Source organism: Aegilops tauschii, chromosome 5 (assembly GCF_002575655.3).
Source record: "Aegilops tauschii subsp. strangulata cultivar AL8/78 chromosome 5, Aet v6.0, whole genome shotgun sequence".
NCBI lineage: Eukaryota > Viridiplantae > Streptophyta > Magnoliopsida > Poales > Poaceae > Aegilops > Aegilops tauschii.
In genome coordinates this window covers 520766394-520785691 of record NC_053039.3, presented here as the reverse complement: position 1 = coordinate 520785691, position 19298 = coordinate 520766394, and positions in this window count along the sequence as shown.

Here is a 19298-nt window from a genome sequence, read left to right as displayed (position 1 = left end):
CTCACATTGCGTTAAGTCTTTTTACCACAGAACTGTTACTTATTCCTGCATCAAGTACCTTGACCTGAGCCAACTATGTTCATTTTTTATGCAACTATGTTCATTTTTTGGGCAACTCTGATAATTAAAAAAATCATGACCCAAAACAGAAACACCTTGGTGTTGCCTATTCCTACCTCAACTGCTTGGGTTTGATTCCTATCCTAGTATAAGCTGCTTAGGATTCATGGGCAACCCTGATCAGGGGGAAAAACTGGCAACTTGAATAGTAAACTGAGGCAACTATGTTCATTTTCCGTGCAACTCTGAAAATAAAAAAAAGACATCAGCCATCAGAAACAAAACTTGGTGGGATACAGGCTTGGTTCTTGTTCTGCTTATGCATAATTGTTACTTTATGTTATCTATAAAAAACATGTTGCTCGCTGCATTGTGGTTAGTTAGTCCTGAAAAACACAAGTTTCTGTTTTTTTATGGCAGGAAAGATGATGATGTTAATGTCATCATACTACGGCTCGGAGTTGATTGTTCCGTACACAGCTAAAGCCATCCATAACCACTGTTCGAAGCTCAACGCCCCAACTAAAGACACTGACATTGAAGAAACACTAAACTACTTTTGCAAGGTGATGGAAAATGACCCAGGATTTTTCTTTAAATGCAAGACAGATGCGGAAGGCAGGACAGAAAACTTGTTTTGGGTGGATGGTGCGGCACGGAAAGCATACGCGGTGGCTTATCATGATTGCGTGTCATTTGATGCAACTTATCTCATGAACATGTACAATATGCCGTTTGCCCCCTTCATTGGAATCAACAGACATGGGCAGTCAATAATGCTCGGGTGAGGATTTGTCCGGCAGGAACTAGCACTACTAGGGAAAAGCCTAGCAGCAGCGCGGGTTTAGGCCTATCAGTAGCGCGGGCAAGAGCGCTACTGATACGACGCTACAGCTAGAGGTTAGCAGTAGTGTCGGTTGACCCACGCTACTGCTACACCGACTTAGTAGTAGCGCTTTCTCCACACAACGCTACTGCTAATTACTAGTAGCGCTTCTCCCAGCACGCGCTACTACTATTGTTCCGTATTTTATTTCTTTTTTATTTCATGTTGTATTCATACACCTCTATACAAGTTTTCATACAGCAGCAATTTAGAGATTGTTTTTACATCATAATGAGTTATTACATCACTGGGTGAAAGAACCGTGGACTAGTTTCAAGTGGATGGACATCCACTTGAAACTAATCTGTGGTTCTTTCATGCAATGATATAATAAATATCATCATCATCATCATCATATCATTAACAACTTATCATCATAATACATCATTGTCATATAACACCTCCTCATGATCATCGTTTTCATCGATGAGACATCACATAGCAAGTTGGTCACTAGTCATAATCACAACTACTTCTCATCATCAACTCTAACACATTGTACCACATAATAAACATATTGTACCTCATAGGACCTACTACATTCTCTTAGGACCTACTATATTCTCTAAGGTAAAATAGCAAAAAACAAGATAGCCCCTGGCTCTCCATTATGGAGAATGGAGATTATCCTGTATCCAATTCTTGCCTTTCGCTTAATGTTGCTTCCAAGAACCTCCTTACGAATGTCCAAACATTTTTTCCATTCTTTGATTAGCATGTGTTCACCGGTTTTAGAAATCCGATATGCATAGATGAGATTCGTAGGATGACCTGGCTGTATGTTCAGAACTTCAAGGCGACCATTCTGATACATCAAATGAGGCACACAATCCATCGGGATTTTCTATTAAAAAACATAGTAATAACTTCGTAGTTAGCAATGATGTACTAGTTTTAGAAGTATGGAAAAGATGCACGGATGTCGTAATAATAAAAAATCTTACCAGGATATCTCCATAGAAGTTACCGTGGTTCAACACGTGCACTAGTGGCACGTATTCACCATAATTTGAAGGAGTTTGATAATAGGTATTGTAATTCTCAAAGTAAGTACAAAATACGATCAGATGATTTTTCTCCTTATAAGTTAATTCGGAGCCATCAGTGTAGTGGGTTCTGTCTACCATGTTCCGCACATTGTTTGAACAATCAAAATAAGCTGTCAATGGAAATAAGTTGTCAACTATTTTGAAATAAACAATATAAATTAGTTAATAACTATGTTTGAGAAACTCACATAGCGGTAGAATCGGAAGCGTATCAACAAGGACCCAAATGTCCATATTGTTTTGCTCGATGTCAGGATCACCAAGATCCATCGTGACAATCATACCCTCATAAAAACCATACATTTTGCAAAGTGCTTCCCAATTTTGACAACCAAAATGGGTTACGCTCTGAGAATTGTATAGATTTACTTCAAAATCCATATCATGATGGGTCCTTAGGTGTATTTTCTTTGTTCAAAATTTTCATGGTCTTCAAAACCCATCCTCTCCAAGACATAGCGTCTTGCATGGCAATGGGATAAGCTAGTTGCATTGTAAAAGATGAAAATTAGACGTTGAAATAGTTGAAGTCGTGCTTAATTAAGAAAGAAAAGTTGTCGTCGTTGCGTACCGTTTCAACATCGAAGGTCTCCTCGAGCTTAATGCTGAAGCGCCGATCTTCGTCCAGCTCAAGGAACCTGTCGCACAGACCTCGATCGTCGTGGCACCAGCTGCACTCCCCAGGGAGACTTTCGTCGTCCGAGTACGACATTTCCTACGTTCATAATTCAAAGATTAAACTTGTACAATTAAATATATGTACTAAAAAACCTCAATTAGATCATTATTTTTCGAGAACATCCAGGCCACTCGATATTTCCTACATATTCTAGCACAAGTCATGCCAGAATTCACGGAAAATTCCGGCATGACCTTTGCTAAAAAAGGACATATCGAGCGCCTAAAATTTGCCAGAACGGAAATTAATCAACACTCCGGCAAAATATAGGCCACTCGGAGGTGTAACCTGAACATGACCGGCCACTTGGGCAACCACATATCCTATTTGAGCAACACAGGATATACATGTTTTTATCTACATCATATGTATCTTATAGGACTCATATTGACATGGAGATTTGGCTGCTCTCACCTCGAGGTCGGAGGGGGTCGGTGACGGGGACGACGGCGGGGATGATGGAGGGGCTCCTTGATTTCTGCAAAAGCAAAAACCCTCTAAGTTATCACTAATACATCCCGAATAATTGCTTAAACTAGTTCTATTAATTCAACTAGTTCTTACTAAATATAAACTTACTACAAATAGAAAAAAAACTAGTTCTTTCTAAAAATAAAGTAGTTCAACTAGTTATATTAATTTTCTTACTAAAAATACATTAGTTCTATTAATTCAACTAGTTTATTAATTTATTTACTAAACTAGTTCAACTAAAACTAAACTAGTTCAACTAGTTTATTAATTTACTTACTAATTATTGTAAACACTTACTAAAAAAGTAAACAAAACTACATTATACAATAGTAAAAAACATCTACTATTAACCATACTGCCCTAGTTAACTAGTACCATCACTACTACTAATTAACATCTCCTACTACTAAAAATCATTATCTATGAACCCTAAATTAACATCTACTACTACTAAAAAACATCTACTAACTAAGCAGAGAGAGGGGGGTGGGGGAGGGGTGGGGGGCTTACAGAGAGGGGAGAGACGGTGGGGGGAGGTGCTCGGCAACGGAGAGGTAGGGGCGGCGAGGGCGGGCTCGGGATCCGGAGGCGGCGGTGCTGGGCGGGCTCGGGCGGTGGCGGTGAGGTCGAGGGCGGCGGCGGTGAGGTCGAGGGCGGCGACGGTGAGGTCAAGAGCGGCGGCGGACGGCGGCGGTGAGGGCAGGCTCGGGCTCGGGCGGCGGCGACAAGGAGTAGGGGAACAGGGGGAAAGGAGGACTTAGCAAAATTTTGAGCCCGCGGGTGGTTAAGTCGAACTAGCAGTAGCGCACTTTAGGAAACGCGCTATAGCTAAAGTAGCTATAGCGCGTTTTACAGAAAAACGCTACTGCTAAGTCTAAGCACGCATCAAAAATATACATTGGTCATCATTGATCTTTTTGTGTAGAATCTAAATAGTCAATATGAATCCTCACAGTACCTGTATAGGCACTGGTGAAGATTTATATTGCAGCCACAAATCCTGCACATATAGTTCAATGAAGACCAAGTGCTCGAGATAGTTTGAGAAGTAACATATTTAAGGTGGTAAACACCTTGTTCGCTTAGCAGTATGGCACTAAACTTAATTAGGTGCAATACTTAGCAGCAGTGAGTTTTGCAGAAAAACGCTGCTACTAAGTACTTTAGCAGTAGCGCGTCCAGGGAAGGGTGCTACTACTATATCTAGCCTGGAGGCAACGCCGTGGCAATTATAGTAGTAGATCTTGTTTCACCTAGAGCGCTACTGCTACATGGTTATTAGTAGCGCGGTTTCGTGAAGCTCGCTGCTGCTAATTAGGAGTAGCATCTGTTTTTAAACCGCGATGCTGCTAAGATTCTGTGTATAAGGTTTTCCCTAATAGTGTAGCCTCAAGTTCTGACTGGTTGTTTGATGCTTTCCTAGAAGCAATGGATGGTTTGGCTCCGGACAACATCATCACGGACCAAGATGTTGCTATGGCACAATCTATCAAGAGGAAGTTCCCGGCAATGATTCACCGTTGCTGCCGTTGACATATAATTAAGAAAGCATAAGAGAAGCTTGGCCCTGTGTTGGCTAGGAACCCGGATTTGGTAAAAGACTTCAATGAATGCATTGACTTTAGTTTCACTCCGGCTGAGTTTGAAAGGAAATGGGCTGCACTTCAATTGAAATATGAAGGTCTTATGCATGGTCACTTTGAGAAACTCTATGAAGATCAGGCTACATGGGTGCCGTGTTACTTCAAATTCAGGTTCTTCCCTTTCCTTCAGTCAATGCAACGCAGCGAAGGGTTCAATGCTGTGTTGAAGCGCTATGTGAACCCACACAAGTCAATTCTCAACTTCGTCAAGGAATATGAGAAGATTCAGGTACACATACTCGTGAGGGAGGGCGGGAACGACTACCGGACAGAGCATCTAGAAGCACAAAGATGGTCGCGTTTCCCCATTGAGAGGCATGCCTACAAAGCATACACTAGGGACATCTATGTGAAATTTAGAACTGAGTTTCAGATGATTGGCCAGTACGATGTGCGTCCCGCTGGAATCAACTTCTATTACCTTGAGCCCAATACAGAAGAAGTTCTAGGGTATGGCTCGAGGAAGTACCTAGTCACAGTGAGACCAGAGCCAGCTATCTACGATTGCGAATGTTGCAAGTGGCATAGGGACGGCATGCTCTGTCGCCATGTCTTGAAAATCTTCACACACCTTGGCGTTAATGAGATACCTGAACACTACATGAAGCGCCGCTGGATGCAAGATGTGGTGCCAAGTGCACCACCGCCAACTAACGAGGGCCCTCCGCATGACTTGCCCGCTGAGTCAGAGAACCAAGTTCGGCAAGTCACTCTGACAATGGATTTTGCAAAGCTAGCCAAGAAGGCAATGACTAGTGATGAGTCAGCCGCTGCAGTTAGGAGGCACATGAAAGCAGCAGATACTGAGGTTACTAAGCTGAATAAACTGAGGAAGAAGAGGCTAAAGGCAGCCCGAGAAGCGGGTCGTGCTAGGGAAGCATCAAACCCTAATGCCCCAAGTACTTCAAACCAACCTCCTGCCCCCCTGCTCCTATGGATCCACCTCGTTCAGTCACAAAAGGGCGCAGCCGCAGCAAGCGCTTCAAATCAGCCCTGGAACTACACCCTAAGAAAATGAACAAGTGCAGCATTTCTGAATCAATCGATCACACTGCTGCGACGTGCCTAGGGAAGCTGATGTGATCGTTACCACATGAAGATAATGACCCCTGGGCTTGCAAAACTAGCTGAAAGTAAGGAAAAAAAGAGCAAACAGTGTCCTGGTAGATGAAGCAATTGAGGTCTGGTTTCTGAGCAAATGTAGAAGGGAAATCAAGCAACTGCCAGTTTCAAGAAAAAAGCAACGATGAAATCATTTGCATGGACTTGTTTTAATTTATGTGTTTTCCTAGCTTTAAATTCACAAATTTGAGACTGTGTGGAGGTAGATGCTTGACATTTTTGCTTATATTCCTTACTCGTAAAACATGCAAAATCCTATGGACGCTTGTGATTTATGCAAACATGTTATATGTGGTTTGGGGCAAACTTTTGTGAGTTTTATAATGGAACACATTAGTATTCGCATTTGATATTCTCTAATGGAACACATTGATCAGGAAAAAAATGTACCTAGATATTTGTTCACTTGTTGGCCGGTTTGAGGATCTCCTTCCATGGAATCTTGTTCGGGTCACACTTCAGCATGGAGATGGTCATCTTCTTCCTGATGTTTTGTATGTTGCTTTATTCGTAGTTCGGGAGCCACGTCCCGTTCCACAATAACGCGTTCATCTATGCGAATATGCTACAGTCACCTCTACAAAAAAACCAAATGTCAAGAAAGCACTTGCAAAAAAAAAAAGCAAACACTACGTCTTATAACAACGATATGTATGTATGTGGGTTAGTCCTTCCGATACAGTCTGCTTTGGTGCATCGATATCCACAAGTGGGAACTTGTCCATTGTCTTTGCTTGTTTTGGATAGTACTTGTCCCACAACACACGAACTGCAGCTACAATAGCCCTTGCAACATAATCCAGCCTCTTGCTTTTCATTAACATCCTCCATGAGTCAAACACTTCGAACCTTTTGTCCCTCAGGTTGATGTTGAGTACCCAGTAGTGGTGTGCACCATCGGCATTCTCTGGGTCAAATTTTTCAAGCACAGGAATCATAACCTTCAAGAAAAAAAACAATGTCAGCATACCAAAAAAGACATCAACTACTGATATGTTTTTGGGCAACTCTATATGTTTGTATGAGCAACATCTCATATGTTTTTTAGGCAACTCTCTAGAATTTTAGGCAACTTCTGGCATAACTCTGAAAACACTAAAAAACATCAAAAAACTTCTGACAATGTGTATGAAGCTTCTGCAAAATGGCTTATCAGGCAACTCAGTGGCTTTTTATGAGCAACTTATCATGTGATTTCAGGCAACTCCTATGATTTCCTGACATCAGCTTCTAGGAAAAAAATCTAAGAAAAAACATAATAGAGCCTTTTATCATGTTTGATAACTAGTAAAACACATGGACCATACCATGTCTTGCTCATCCAAACGGTTAGATTTTTTGAACCTATCATGCAGCTCCCTCACATCGAGATCGAGCCTTTGAAGCCAAGTCTGTGAAGAAATGTAGAATCAGATAATAAAGCAACAACTTCAGTGCCAAAAAACTAAAAAAGGAAAAACTGTGGGTTTTTATTTCTCTTACCAAAAACCTAACAGGCATGATTATTTTCTTGGACCCCACCTGTCTATTGTACATGATTGCTTCAATCCCTAACTCAAAGACATGTATCTTCATCCATCCTGCCTTCCTCATTGATTGAGCAAGCTCCTTGATTGTGCAGAAGTAACCATGATAGTTTATGATTTGCGACCTGTAGAACAAAAAGAAAGGCTCTATTGAGAAAAATAACAATAGGAGAGATCATTGCATGCAAAAAATAAAAAAGCAGGAAAGAAAGTGGCTACTGGAACAAACACACACGTTGTATCATCACCCTGCGACATCCTTCTCGTCCCTCCTCCTCCTCCTCCAAGCAACAGAATCAGTGCATACACTCTGTTTGTCTCTGCATTGCATGTGAAATCCTTCCTCATCTCTACATTCACATATGGTGACATGTGTGATGGTGGAGCTTTCTGTATCCTCCTCTCGCACTTCTCAGGAATGGGTTCTTCCGAGTTGCTGGCTGCACCTTTGCCCGATGATTCCCCCTCAGCGATAGTTTTTGCAACTTCGGTTGGCGTGCTGAAACCGGCAGGTGACATGTGCCCTGCACTCTGACCTACAACATTTTTCACTGCCCCCTCGACAACTTCATCGAAGTCCATATTGCCCTAGTCAATTCCCCACTCAATGTCACCGGTGCTGCATTTGCAACCCCCTTATCCTCCGCTGCCTTGCCCTCCTCGCCTGTTATTCCTGCTGGCTCATCTATCCCAAGATTGAATGGTGGAGCTGGACAGTAATCATCCCACACAGCACTCCCAGACTTTGATCTTTGCAGCAATCATGCTTCTTCACCTGAATCGCATGCGCCTTTGTTTGCTGGTAGATTGATGGCAGCTGATGTCCGTATTATAGGTATGGTGCCAGCAGAATTACTCCTCGCGAGCGGTGGCGTCGAACCTGGGCTCACACACTTCTCAAGCAGCTTGTTGATGTCCCTAACATCCCGGAATGAGATTTCTTTCCCCTTTGCAGAGCACGCTTGCTTGTTGGGGAGTACCGGAGGCTTGTCTATTGAGTCCTGGGCAGTTGCTTGCTCCTGCTCAGGGGTTGCTTCCTCAAGAGCAGTTTCCGTACTTTGCGTGCGAGGGGCTGCTGATTCCTGGGCAGTTGCTACCTCCATGCTCACTCTGGTTGCCTGAGTTTTTTGCTGAGTTGCTTCAAAAGTAGCACCAGTTGCTCTGTTTCCAGTCTTTGCTGATTCAGCAGTTGCTCTGTTTTCACTCTTTGCTAATTCAGTAGTTGCTCTGTTTTCAGTCTTTGCTGATTCAGCAGTTGCTTGTTTTTTCTGTTCAGTTGCTTGCAGAATATGATCAGTTGCTGTGTTTTGCTTCTTTCCTGCTCTTTTTTGGTAAACCTTGCTTTTTGTTGGTGATGTTGCTTTCTGACTTGCTGCTTCATCTGTCGGCCTCTGAGCTGTCGGAACTTGCTGGCTGGTTGTCGTAGTTGCAGCACTTTGAACAGCCGCATCCTCGCTTCCTTTTGGAGACATAACACAGGCCTTAAATGTCTTATGGCTCACTTTCTTGACCTTCCTTGTGGCAGCCGCTCCAACTCCTCCTGCAAGCTTTCTTTCCTTCTCTTTTTGGCCAAAACTTGGTAGTTCCAACTCATCTACCATCGTCTTGGGGCACAAATCCATCACGGAGAAATTTTCCTCAGTTGGCATCACAGGCATCGGGAAAAGAGGGATATCATGGGTCTCGGGAATGACCTGTTTCTGTCTGTACTGGGTATCTCCAATCCTCACCACATCTGCAGCTGAAATGACAGGCCCACTCTGAACCTCAAACGGCTCCTTCCGCATGTCCATCTTAACGAAGCTGCTCTGAAAAAAACTGCCGGCACTTTGGATGCTTCCTTGTGTGCTCTCGGCAGACATCGTTTCCTCTGCCTCACTTTTTTCCTTGCCAGTGTGCTTGAGTCTCTCCATGATGGTACTTAGCGGCACCTCGTCGTCGCAACTGCCCCCACGCCACCCCAGATTTCGTGCACCTCCCTCATCATCACCACCTCCCTTGCTGGGCTGGTCAGTGCTAGCGTTGCCGCCATTCCCGCCATCATCCTTATCTTCACCCCCCTTCTTCCCACCCCCGCCATCTTGCTCCGCCTCATCATCTTCATCCTCTCTGTCTTCCTCCTCTTTTTCCTCTTCTTCATTCTTTTCATCATCATGTTTCTCCTCCGATTCCCCCTCTTTCTTATCTGGTTCATTCTCTTTATCATTGCCCCCTTCCACATTTCTCTCCTGCTCTTTGTCCTCTTCATCGTCCTATTCCTCTTCATCATCCTCCTCCCTGTCCTGCTCTTCATCTTCAACATCATCCTCATCGTCGTCTTCCTCATCTCCACCATCTTCTTCACCGGCAAGGGGCGGTTGTGAGTTGTCAGCGTCCATGTGATGTGAATCATCATCGTCATATTCTGTGGCTGCTGGCGGGCTGTTGTATGACGGAGCATCATCATCATAGTCATCGTCGTCGTCGTCGTCATTTATGTCCCCGTCATTATCCGAACTCTCCTCTTCAGGACTGTCCTCATCTTTCCCTTCCTCTTCTTCTTCTTCTTCTTCTGAAGATTCAAATTCTTCCTCGTCGGATTCCTCCTCCTCGTCATCGGACGCCAAAAGTGTCTCCTTGCACTGACTGCTACTGCCCCTTGTATTCTTTTGCTTTGCAACCTTCTGCTGTTTCGGACTTGTCGCTGCCTTTTTCTGCTGTGATGATTGACGTACGCTTGTGACCCTAGAAACACTTATGCCTGCTGGTTCAACCTCCTCCTCTTCCAACTTGCCCACCCCTTGAACAAACCTCCCAATTTGGACTGATATTTCAGAGCACATATCATGGACCAGCATTGACAACCTCCTTTGTTTCTACAAAAATACAAAAATACGAAACTCGAAAGATGAGCACTCTATACAACAACAATGATAAATGAAAAAAAGCACTCCATTTCTTATGAAAAGGGCAAAACCATGGTGGCAAAGAAAAATACATTGCTGTTGTAGTTTTGAGGAAGCCTCGCAGCAACAAACTTCTGGATGTGATCCATACTCCCAAAAACACTATCTTCTGCGCATCTCGAGAACTCGGCTTTGAGCTGTTTGTTGTAAAAAAAATGTACATGATAAACTCAGTTAGCAAAAAAGATCAAACAAAGTTCAAAAAAGAGGGAATGAATGAGCAACTGCCTCCCTAACCTAGGGCAAATACCAGCACTATTGATGGCAACTGCAGTTATGGACATCACAAAAACCTACAGCACCTACAGCAACCCCCCGATAAAAATTGAGCAACTACAAAAACTATAAATTATTGGCAACTGTTGCTTAAAAACACTAATGTAATTGGACATGTATGACTACTTGGAGACAAAATGATGAAGATTACCATGTGAATTCCATGTAAAAAAACTATCATGAAACTAGCTTCAGAAAAGCAACTAGCTTCCTAAAATTAGGCAACACAATCCCTATAGGTGGGCAACTGCATAAAAAAATCACGCAACTACAAAAAAATTCTGTTCAGACAGTAAAATGACACTTACTCGCAACTTTCCATAGACACCCTTCCTAATCATGTCCTTCTTAATTACTGCTTTGATCAGACCTTCATTCCATGCTTTGACCCTTGGAAGAACAGTTGTCGTCCTCTCATCCACATAACCCTTATGGACTGTCCTAAAGTCCACGTCAAGCGAGTCAAGGTATAGCAGTTGTTTCAAAAAAATAGAGAACACATGTCAGTTGCGAAAAAACCTATCCAACTTCAGCTTGAAACATATAACGCGAAATGAAAAACGAAAAAACAAGGTGGGAGGTCTAGATCATTTTACCACTAGGTGAAAAACGCAGCAGCATATAGTATTCTTCTTGTCTCCAAAACCCATGAAAGCAAGCCTAAGTTGGTCGACGACAAACTGGCAAACATTTGAATTCACAACCTCACGTGGATTCAGCGCAGCTGAGTATGCACGCGGTGACACCTTAAAGCTGGTCATCGGTGCAAGAAAACAGCTATAAACAACAACCAGCCAAGCACTTAAGAACTTGTCGTCCGCAACAGCTCCCATATCATTTATCATTTTGCACCACTGGGTCACTGATGACGCGGGCCCTGTCGGGATGTCGAACTTCTCATTGAACAACCTAACTACGTCTGGCTCCACTTCATATGCAACCTTCATCTTCCCCCTTGGCAAACCCCAGATTCTTTCTACGCTTGCTGCATCAACTGGGATCTTCCCCCTATCTGGGATAACAAGCTGTGACAACTCTGGATCATAACACTTCGTCACAAACTTCACAAGATCTCCTTTCATTGTTCTTGCCCCGATATCAAGCACACCCCCAAATCTTATATCACCAATGGCATCCTTTTGTGTATCATCGAGGCCACTGTTTAGGAGAAAAAGTCTCGAAGGTGATGCCCTGTTCCTCGGTGGTGGCCCACTGCTACCAATCTGCATACAAATTTAAAAATGAGCAACCCACCATATTAAGCCGAGGACCTCACTGTAGTAAACTAAGCAACTAGATCTATATTGAACTGCAACTGTTAGTACTAAACTAGGCAACTGCTACACTGCTCTTCTGCTGCTTATCAAATGATAGGACTGCATATACAAAAGAAAATGCCATGCTGACTTGAGCATTACATATTTCAAGAATGCCTCCCTTCTTTCAAGTTTTTCATAAGAAAAATACCTCATCCGCAACTTTCTTCGCACGTTTCGGATTTCTCCCTCCTTCATCACGAGGGGCGGAATCAGTGCCCCGTTTCCCCGCCCGACCACCCCGGGCAGAATTGGTGGCCCGTTTCCCTGCCCGACCACCACGTACAGGATCCTGATTCGCCCGCCCACGCTTGCGTCCAACATTACTCCTTGCTGGTTGAGCTGCCACTTCTTCTCCCTCATTTTCACCATCAGTTCTACCCGCATGCCTTTTTCTTTTCGGAGCCATTATATACAAGAAAACACAAAAAAACATGTTCATGAAAACAGATACAACCAGATACAAAAGCCCTATAACTCAACTGCTCAATGATACTACTTGCATTTGGAGCTAACATCACTGACATTTGGAGATGAACAAACTCCATTTATTCCCTACCCAGAGATAACTCAACAACTGAATTGCTAGTCCTTGCAAAAGCAATTTGGTATTGAGAACTATGCAACTACTCATTATTTTGTGGCAACTAAAAATAAAGCACGTAAAAAAAACTACTCATCACAAAAAAAGTCACATGTTCATCTTCATCACATTAGCTAAAAGATCAAAAACACTCAGGCTTTGCCGCTTATTCATGAGAGATATCTCATCTCCTATTCATAGTTGCAATGAAGGACCGCAGCTCAATGGTGGATATAAGCAACATCATGTTTCATACAGTAAAATTAAAGAACACTACAAAAAGGATAACAACTTGGTGTTGCAAATCTAGGCAATAACTAAAATCAACCAATCACAAAAACCATTTCCCCCAAAAAAACAGTGCATCCTCTGACCCCTCCATGAACTGCCCAAGTCAGATGCATCCCTTGACCCTCCCCTCGCAAATTTGTAGGAAACATCTAAGCAACTAGCATCAAATTTATCAACAACTACCCAAGTAAGATGCATCCCCTGACCCTCTCCTCGCAAAATTTGCAGCAAAAAACTAAGCAACTGCCATCGAATTTATGAGCAACTGCCCCAGTCAGATGCATCCCCTTACCCTGCCCCTCCATCTCACAAATTACAGGAAAAATCTAAGCAACTGCGTCTTGAGAAGCAAGCAACATCAAAAAAACGAATCCTATGTGCCAGTCACTAGGATACGGTCGCGTGTATCCCCTTACAGCGACTCAATCCCGCCTACCCCCAGCACAAACCCACCCCCTCCCCTTCCCCCGCCATAGCAACGCCACGCCCTCCAAAAGCATTCACGACGCGGAGCCCGAGGACGCCATGGACAACCTCGTGCCCGCCCCCTCACCGAAACCCTAACTCCATGGAGCGCAAATAGGGGAGCAGAGCGAGAAAAAAAGGAGGAAATAGGGGTTTACCTCCGCCTGCAGCCGGCGACTCGCGGCGCTCGCGGACGGCCTCCCACATCGGCGACTCCACGCCGGATCCACCACTGCAGCACCCCGCCTCGCCGCGCCGTTGCTAGAGGAGAGGAAAGGGAGAGGGAGAGGAGTTCGAATGAAATCTGCGGGGGGGTGCGGGCGGTTTCGAACAAGACGAGCGGGGGGTGCGGGCGGGGGGAGCTGTTTCGCCTGGAATAAAGGGGCCGGGCCCACCACTCGCCGCACGCCTCGCGCAATCCGTAACGGGCACCTGGTCGGGACGCATCGCGCGGGGGCACATCGCATCAGACGGCTGTAGTGTGTGCGCTCGCGCCAGCGAACGAGCGCAGCTGCACGAGTCAGACTTTAGGATTAATGATTTATAAATCGGCCGGCCGTGCTGCGCCATCCGTTCGTCCATGCGTTACGGAGCATCAACGCCTGCCTGGCTTTGCACGTGTGCGGTCCCTAGTAGTTCATTGCGCACGTAATTTTTTGACTTTCACTTTCACATAACATGCTACTGCATTTATGGCTTTGCCATTTGTATCTTCGAGAAAGACTAGATTTTTTTTTGAGAGTACGCAAAACGTGTACCATCAATTTATAAAAGACAGAGGTTATATACAAGAATTATAATTGACGGCCAATCACATGCGGTTGGCATATCGAACATACCACTCCAACACACACACTACTCCTCAACTAGATGTTGGACTCCTCTCCCTCCTGCCAACACCCATCTCAAGAGTTCCTGGCGTAACAGCTCAGCAGTGCCCCATTCATTGGCGATAGCATGTGAAGCAAAAAACCCTGTCATTTCTCTGTTTCCACAAGTTCCAGCAAACTAGAATGCAAAAAGCATCAAAACCTTTTCGGTAGGTCTTGTGGGTATGCTTCCTCGACCTTGTCCACCACTCCTCCAGGTTATCTGCCACAGTTGGCAAGATGGACACATATATGCCAAGTCTCGTGCAACCGAGGAACCAGACCTGTCGAGCGAAAACGCACTGAAGTAATATGTGGTCCACAGTGTCCTCCTCCTGGTCACACAGATAGCAGACAGAGGTTTGATCCTGCAGTCCATGTCTGAATCTACAGTCCGACGTCCATGTCTGAATCTACAGAGGTTTGCTCTGCGCCATCCGTTCGTCCATGCGACACAGAGCATTGTGGTCCCTAGTTGTTCTTTGCCCACAATTCTTTTGACTTTCACTTTCACATGACACACTACTGCATTGATGGCTTGATGCCATTTGTAGCTTCGAGAAAGACTGAATTTGAATCTATAGAATCAGAAGCTGAATAGATTTAGTTTATTTTTTAAGGGTGAGAAAATAATTTTTTTCAGCTTCTCTACCACATCCTGGATCTATAGAATTATAAGTTGAAAAGAATCGCTACCTCCGTCCCAGTTTGCTAGTTTCCTTGTAGTTTGGCTCATATTTTGACCATATTTTGACCATAATTCTCAGTAACTTATAAATAGCAGAAATAACGTCATTAGAAACTACATTCAAATACAATTCAAAAGTATAATTTTTGGTGACATGTAACATTTTACTAGTCAAATATATGGTCAAACTTTGACCTAAAATACCATGGGGATTAATAAACCCAGACGGAAGTAGTATATTTGAGGGATTGACTTCCCCACGAGTCAGGCCATAATCATTGCGTAGATGAAAATCAGCCCCCTCAACCATTCCCTCTATTTTGGGGATTATGATCGTTCCCTCAAAAGAAACGATGGGGCACTACCCTATTTCAACGTGTAATCACCTACCATCTCGCCTCCGTGCCATGGACGGCGGCAAGGCCAAACCCACCACCACGACCCAAGCACGACGACGAGCTCTATGGAGTCGTGCTCCTCTGCATGTGGCCTCGACGGATCAGGTACCCGCTCTGTCCCATCCTCCATGGCTCGGCCTCCCTCCTTCGACGACGATGAACCCAAGTTCGGTGGCGAGTTCATGTTTTTCTTCTCCTATTTGGTGCGCGTGGTGGAGGTGCCTCCTCTTCTTCCTCTTGACTTGGCCCTTCTGTTCTCTATTGAGGTGGTCTTGGAGCAGCAATGGAGATGGATGTTGGCTGTATGAGATGATGGAGATGAGACTTTACAACGGCCAGAGCTGGAGGTGCATATGTAACAAGTCTCTCGGTGTCTCCTCCGTTGATGTGGTCATCCAAGGGCTCAAGATTAGCCTCATCCTTTCCCAAACCCTTCCTTATTGTCGAAGGATCGCGTGGGAACAAATGGGGACGAAATCGGTGAAGAACCCCGTCTAAAAGGGCAACTTTCGGTGCTGAAATCATCCTGTACGAGCTACCGTATGACCGCACGCTTGTATGGTACACCGTCTTGCACTGTGTAGTCCTTGGGTAAAATGGTCACCATTTCTTCATATGGACTCCGATTTTTCCATTCTTGGTCTCACTGGATTCATGAGAGAGACTCCGACGTGCCATTGGTGTTGATCTTTATTTGGAGTACTTTAGAAAAACCACTTTTACACTCTCTGAAGCACCTAACTCTGGTACTTGAAGTCCTCCATATTGAACCTGCACTTGGTTCTTTTATCGTGCTTGGTCCTAGGTTGCATCCAAGACACCTGTAGATAAAACAAAATAAAGAAACTTATAAAAACCAAATAAACCACAAAAAAACTGGTAATCATGCATGATGGACACATATTTGGTTCAATGCGACATAATATTTAGAGAGAGCATGCAACAACTAAGCTCAAAAATGCATAAAATATAGAGCCATCACTAAGGACCCCTTTTCGGTTTTGTCATGGGCCGCATTGAACAACCCATGACGCACACAAGGAAGATCTAAAGACTTGTTGTCGGTGTGAAAACCGACAGATACCCTCAGAGGGCGTTGGGGTGTGTCCATAGCGATGGACAACACCATCCTGGAGCTGCGTGGCACGGGATACCTTTTCGCCAACATCACCGCCCATGCTCCCGGCGCCGACCAGCAAGTGGCCGCTCCCAACACACGGGAGCGGGTAGTCTTTGTTCCCCACCTCATCCGAGGCCTGGGTTCCCACTGCAGCCGTTCGTGCGTGGGATGATGTTCTACTACGGGCTCGACTTCCACCACATGGCCTTGAACTCCATTCTCCACCTCGCCTCCTTCATCACGGTTTGCGATGCCTTCCTCCGCATCGAGCCGCATTTCGGTCTATGGCTGAAGACCTTCTATGTCAAGCCAAAGTCTAGCGGCACCGATTTGGCGGAGTGTGGAGGGGGCATGGTCAGCAAGAACCAGAATGTCGACTTGTTCAAAGGCACCTTCATCGAGACGGTGAAGGAATGACAACACGAGTGGTTTTATATCACTGAGCCGCTGAGCCCCTGCACGGACAGCTCCTGTGAGAGCGCCTTGATGGCTACATGACGGTCTTGGTCACTCAAGTAGCCTCTGTACACCGGTCCGAAGCCCCCTCTCCCGATCCTCCTCCCCTTGGCGAAATTGTCAGTGGCGGCGGCAAGCTCGCTGTGGCAGAACCGCCTAGGCCACAGTCCTCGCCGGAGCTCAGGTCCGATTAGGACGTGCTCGTAGTCTTCCGGTGCGATGGACGCCGCGCTATGCCGCGGCCTGTTCCTACGCATGCAACAGCGCAGAAGGCCTGCCGCGTGCTCTCCCTGCAAGGGGACATCATGGTCATCAGCCTGGTGTTCACCGCCGAGCATGACCCCAGACCTTTCCGGGCGTACTACCTCGTCTACGACTCCGCCACAACGTCCCTCTTCATGATCCCACCACCTGCCTCCGGATTGCCCAACCATCGGCACACGACGACGACAGCCGCTACTCTCTGGCCCTCTTGGCCTACAGATGCAACTGTCTGGGTGACCACGAGCCAGATGCGCTCTGCCTGTGGTCACCGCTGCCTCCCCCTGACAACATCAGTTACATGAAGCCCCCGGCACCGCCGCATCCGCAGAACGACATGGATCCGTGGGTGGCCAAGAGCCGCCGTCGGCCTGCCGGTTCTGACTGCTTGAATTTGCACGTGATCTTCTCGTCGAAGGACTATGCTTTCTGGGTCGATCTCATGCAAGGCGTCCTGTACTGCAGCATCAACGATCTGATCAACGGCGGAAAGCCCGTGGGTTTCAAGTACATCCCGCTGCCCATGGAGTGCAGGATGATGCCCCACGAAGCCGGCGAAATGATGGACGCGATGCATGTGCACCGCACCATGGGCTTGGTCGGGGACTCCATCTGGGTCGTCGCCATCGAGCCGTCAGACGTCTGCGCCAGCCGCACCAAGGTGGAGGTCTGTACCCTGGACCTCACAAGGCTCATGTGGTAAAAAATCAGGGAGTTCAGGATGCAGCGCATCTGGGAGATGGATGCCTTCCGTGAGAAGGGGCTGCCGACGACCCAACCCTGGTTTCCCATCTTGAGGCAGCAGCGCGGTGGCGTGCTTTACATGCTGCTGCCTAATCTCGACGGCAGTCAGGGCCACCACGTAGGCATTCACGTGGGGTGCAGCACAAGCGAGCTGCGTCTCATGTCGTCCAGATCTCTCGCCGTTCCATGGATGAGCCGCTCTGTTGTATTGCCTCCTCATTTCTTCACTCCGCGGGACACGATCGTTTGAAGTATGCCCGCATGCACTAGCTAGTTACTTGTTCAATTTGCAGTGGCGTAGCTGGACAGGGTGGTCCATGGACCACCCTGTACATCGGCCTGGTACTTACTTACTTCAGTATACCTGTAAGAAAAATTAATCAGGTCATAGTGCACATCTAAGGCCAAAGCCCAAAAACTAATGAATCTGATAACTAGCTCACTCGTTCCTTCCTACATTCTAGGTGTACGCTTTACCCAAGAAACGTTCCCTCATATGCTTGAAGCAGTTTTCTTGTACGCTAGAGGATGGACTTCACTCGAAGTCTCCAACCGACCACACCGCGACGGCGAACCCTAGCGTTCAGCGTGACAGAGGCCGATGAGGCATTGCGCCAGGTAGACATAAGGCGGAGGAGTGCCAGCGAAGCAAATGGCTAGTAACGCATGCGCAGGGTAGAGCTAAACACCGAGGCAGGAACTCCACCAACTTCACACCTTTCCAATTTAAAATATGATTTCCATTTTCAATTCAAAGTTTGATTTTGCCTTCAAGGTTTAACTATGAGGGGTTTTCATTGTAGAATTATTGCAAAAATTAAGCTTACACATACATTCTATTGATAAATTCTATACTAGCATGCAATGGTGGAGCAAGACGACAGGTCAGTTTCGATCCTTCTTGTGATCGCTATATGCCAATATTGGCGCGTCAAATAATTGGCGAAGGATTCTGCCGCCGGTCATTGGCTAAGAAACCAACATGGAAAGTTGTTGGGGCTGGGGCGAACCAAAAAATTGAATAAGATCCAAATAGAGGCCAGCGCTGAAGTCAATGTCAAATTTTTTGCTGGATTGCTCGGAGTGCCAGACCAAACAGACCCTATATCTCTTTGTGTTAAGATGAGAGCACAAGCCATGAGTGTTGGGGGTCAAAAATTCCATACATCACACTGGCTCAGCGCTCCGGCTGGCCCTCCAAATGATTACAGCGTCAGGTCAATTCTCAGCCCATCGCTGTCTATCAGCAGGCTTCCTGGAACCAAATACAGCTAATGCATGGGCTAATTTATTACATTCACGAGGTGCAAAGGTTCGACTCCTGCTAGATTGATGGGTTTTTCTCTGCGGGATGGTAACGAAGGATACGTGCCTGCAGCGTGAAGCGGTATGGGCCATTGGGCCCTCTCGTGGTAGTGAGGGAGAATGACAAGGTTTTATTTTCCCT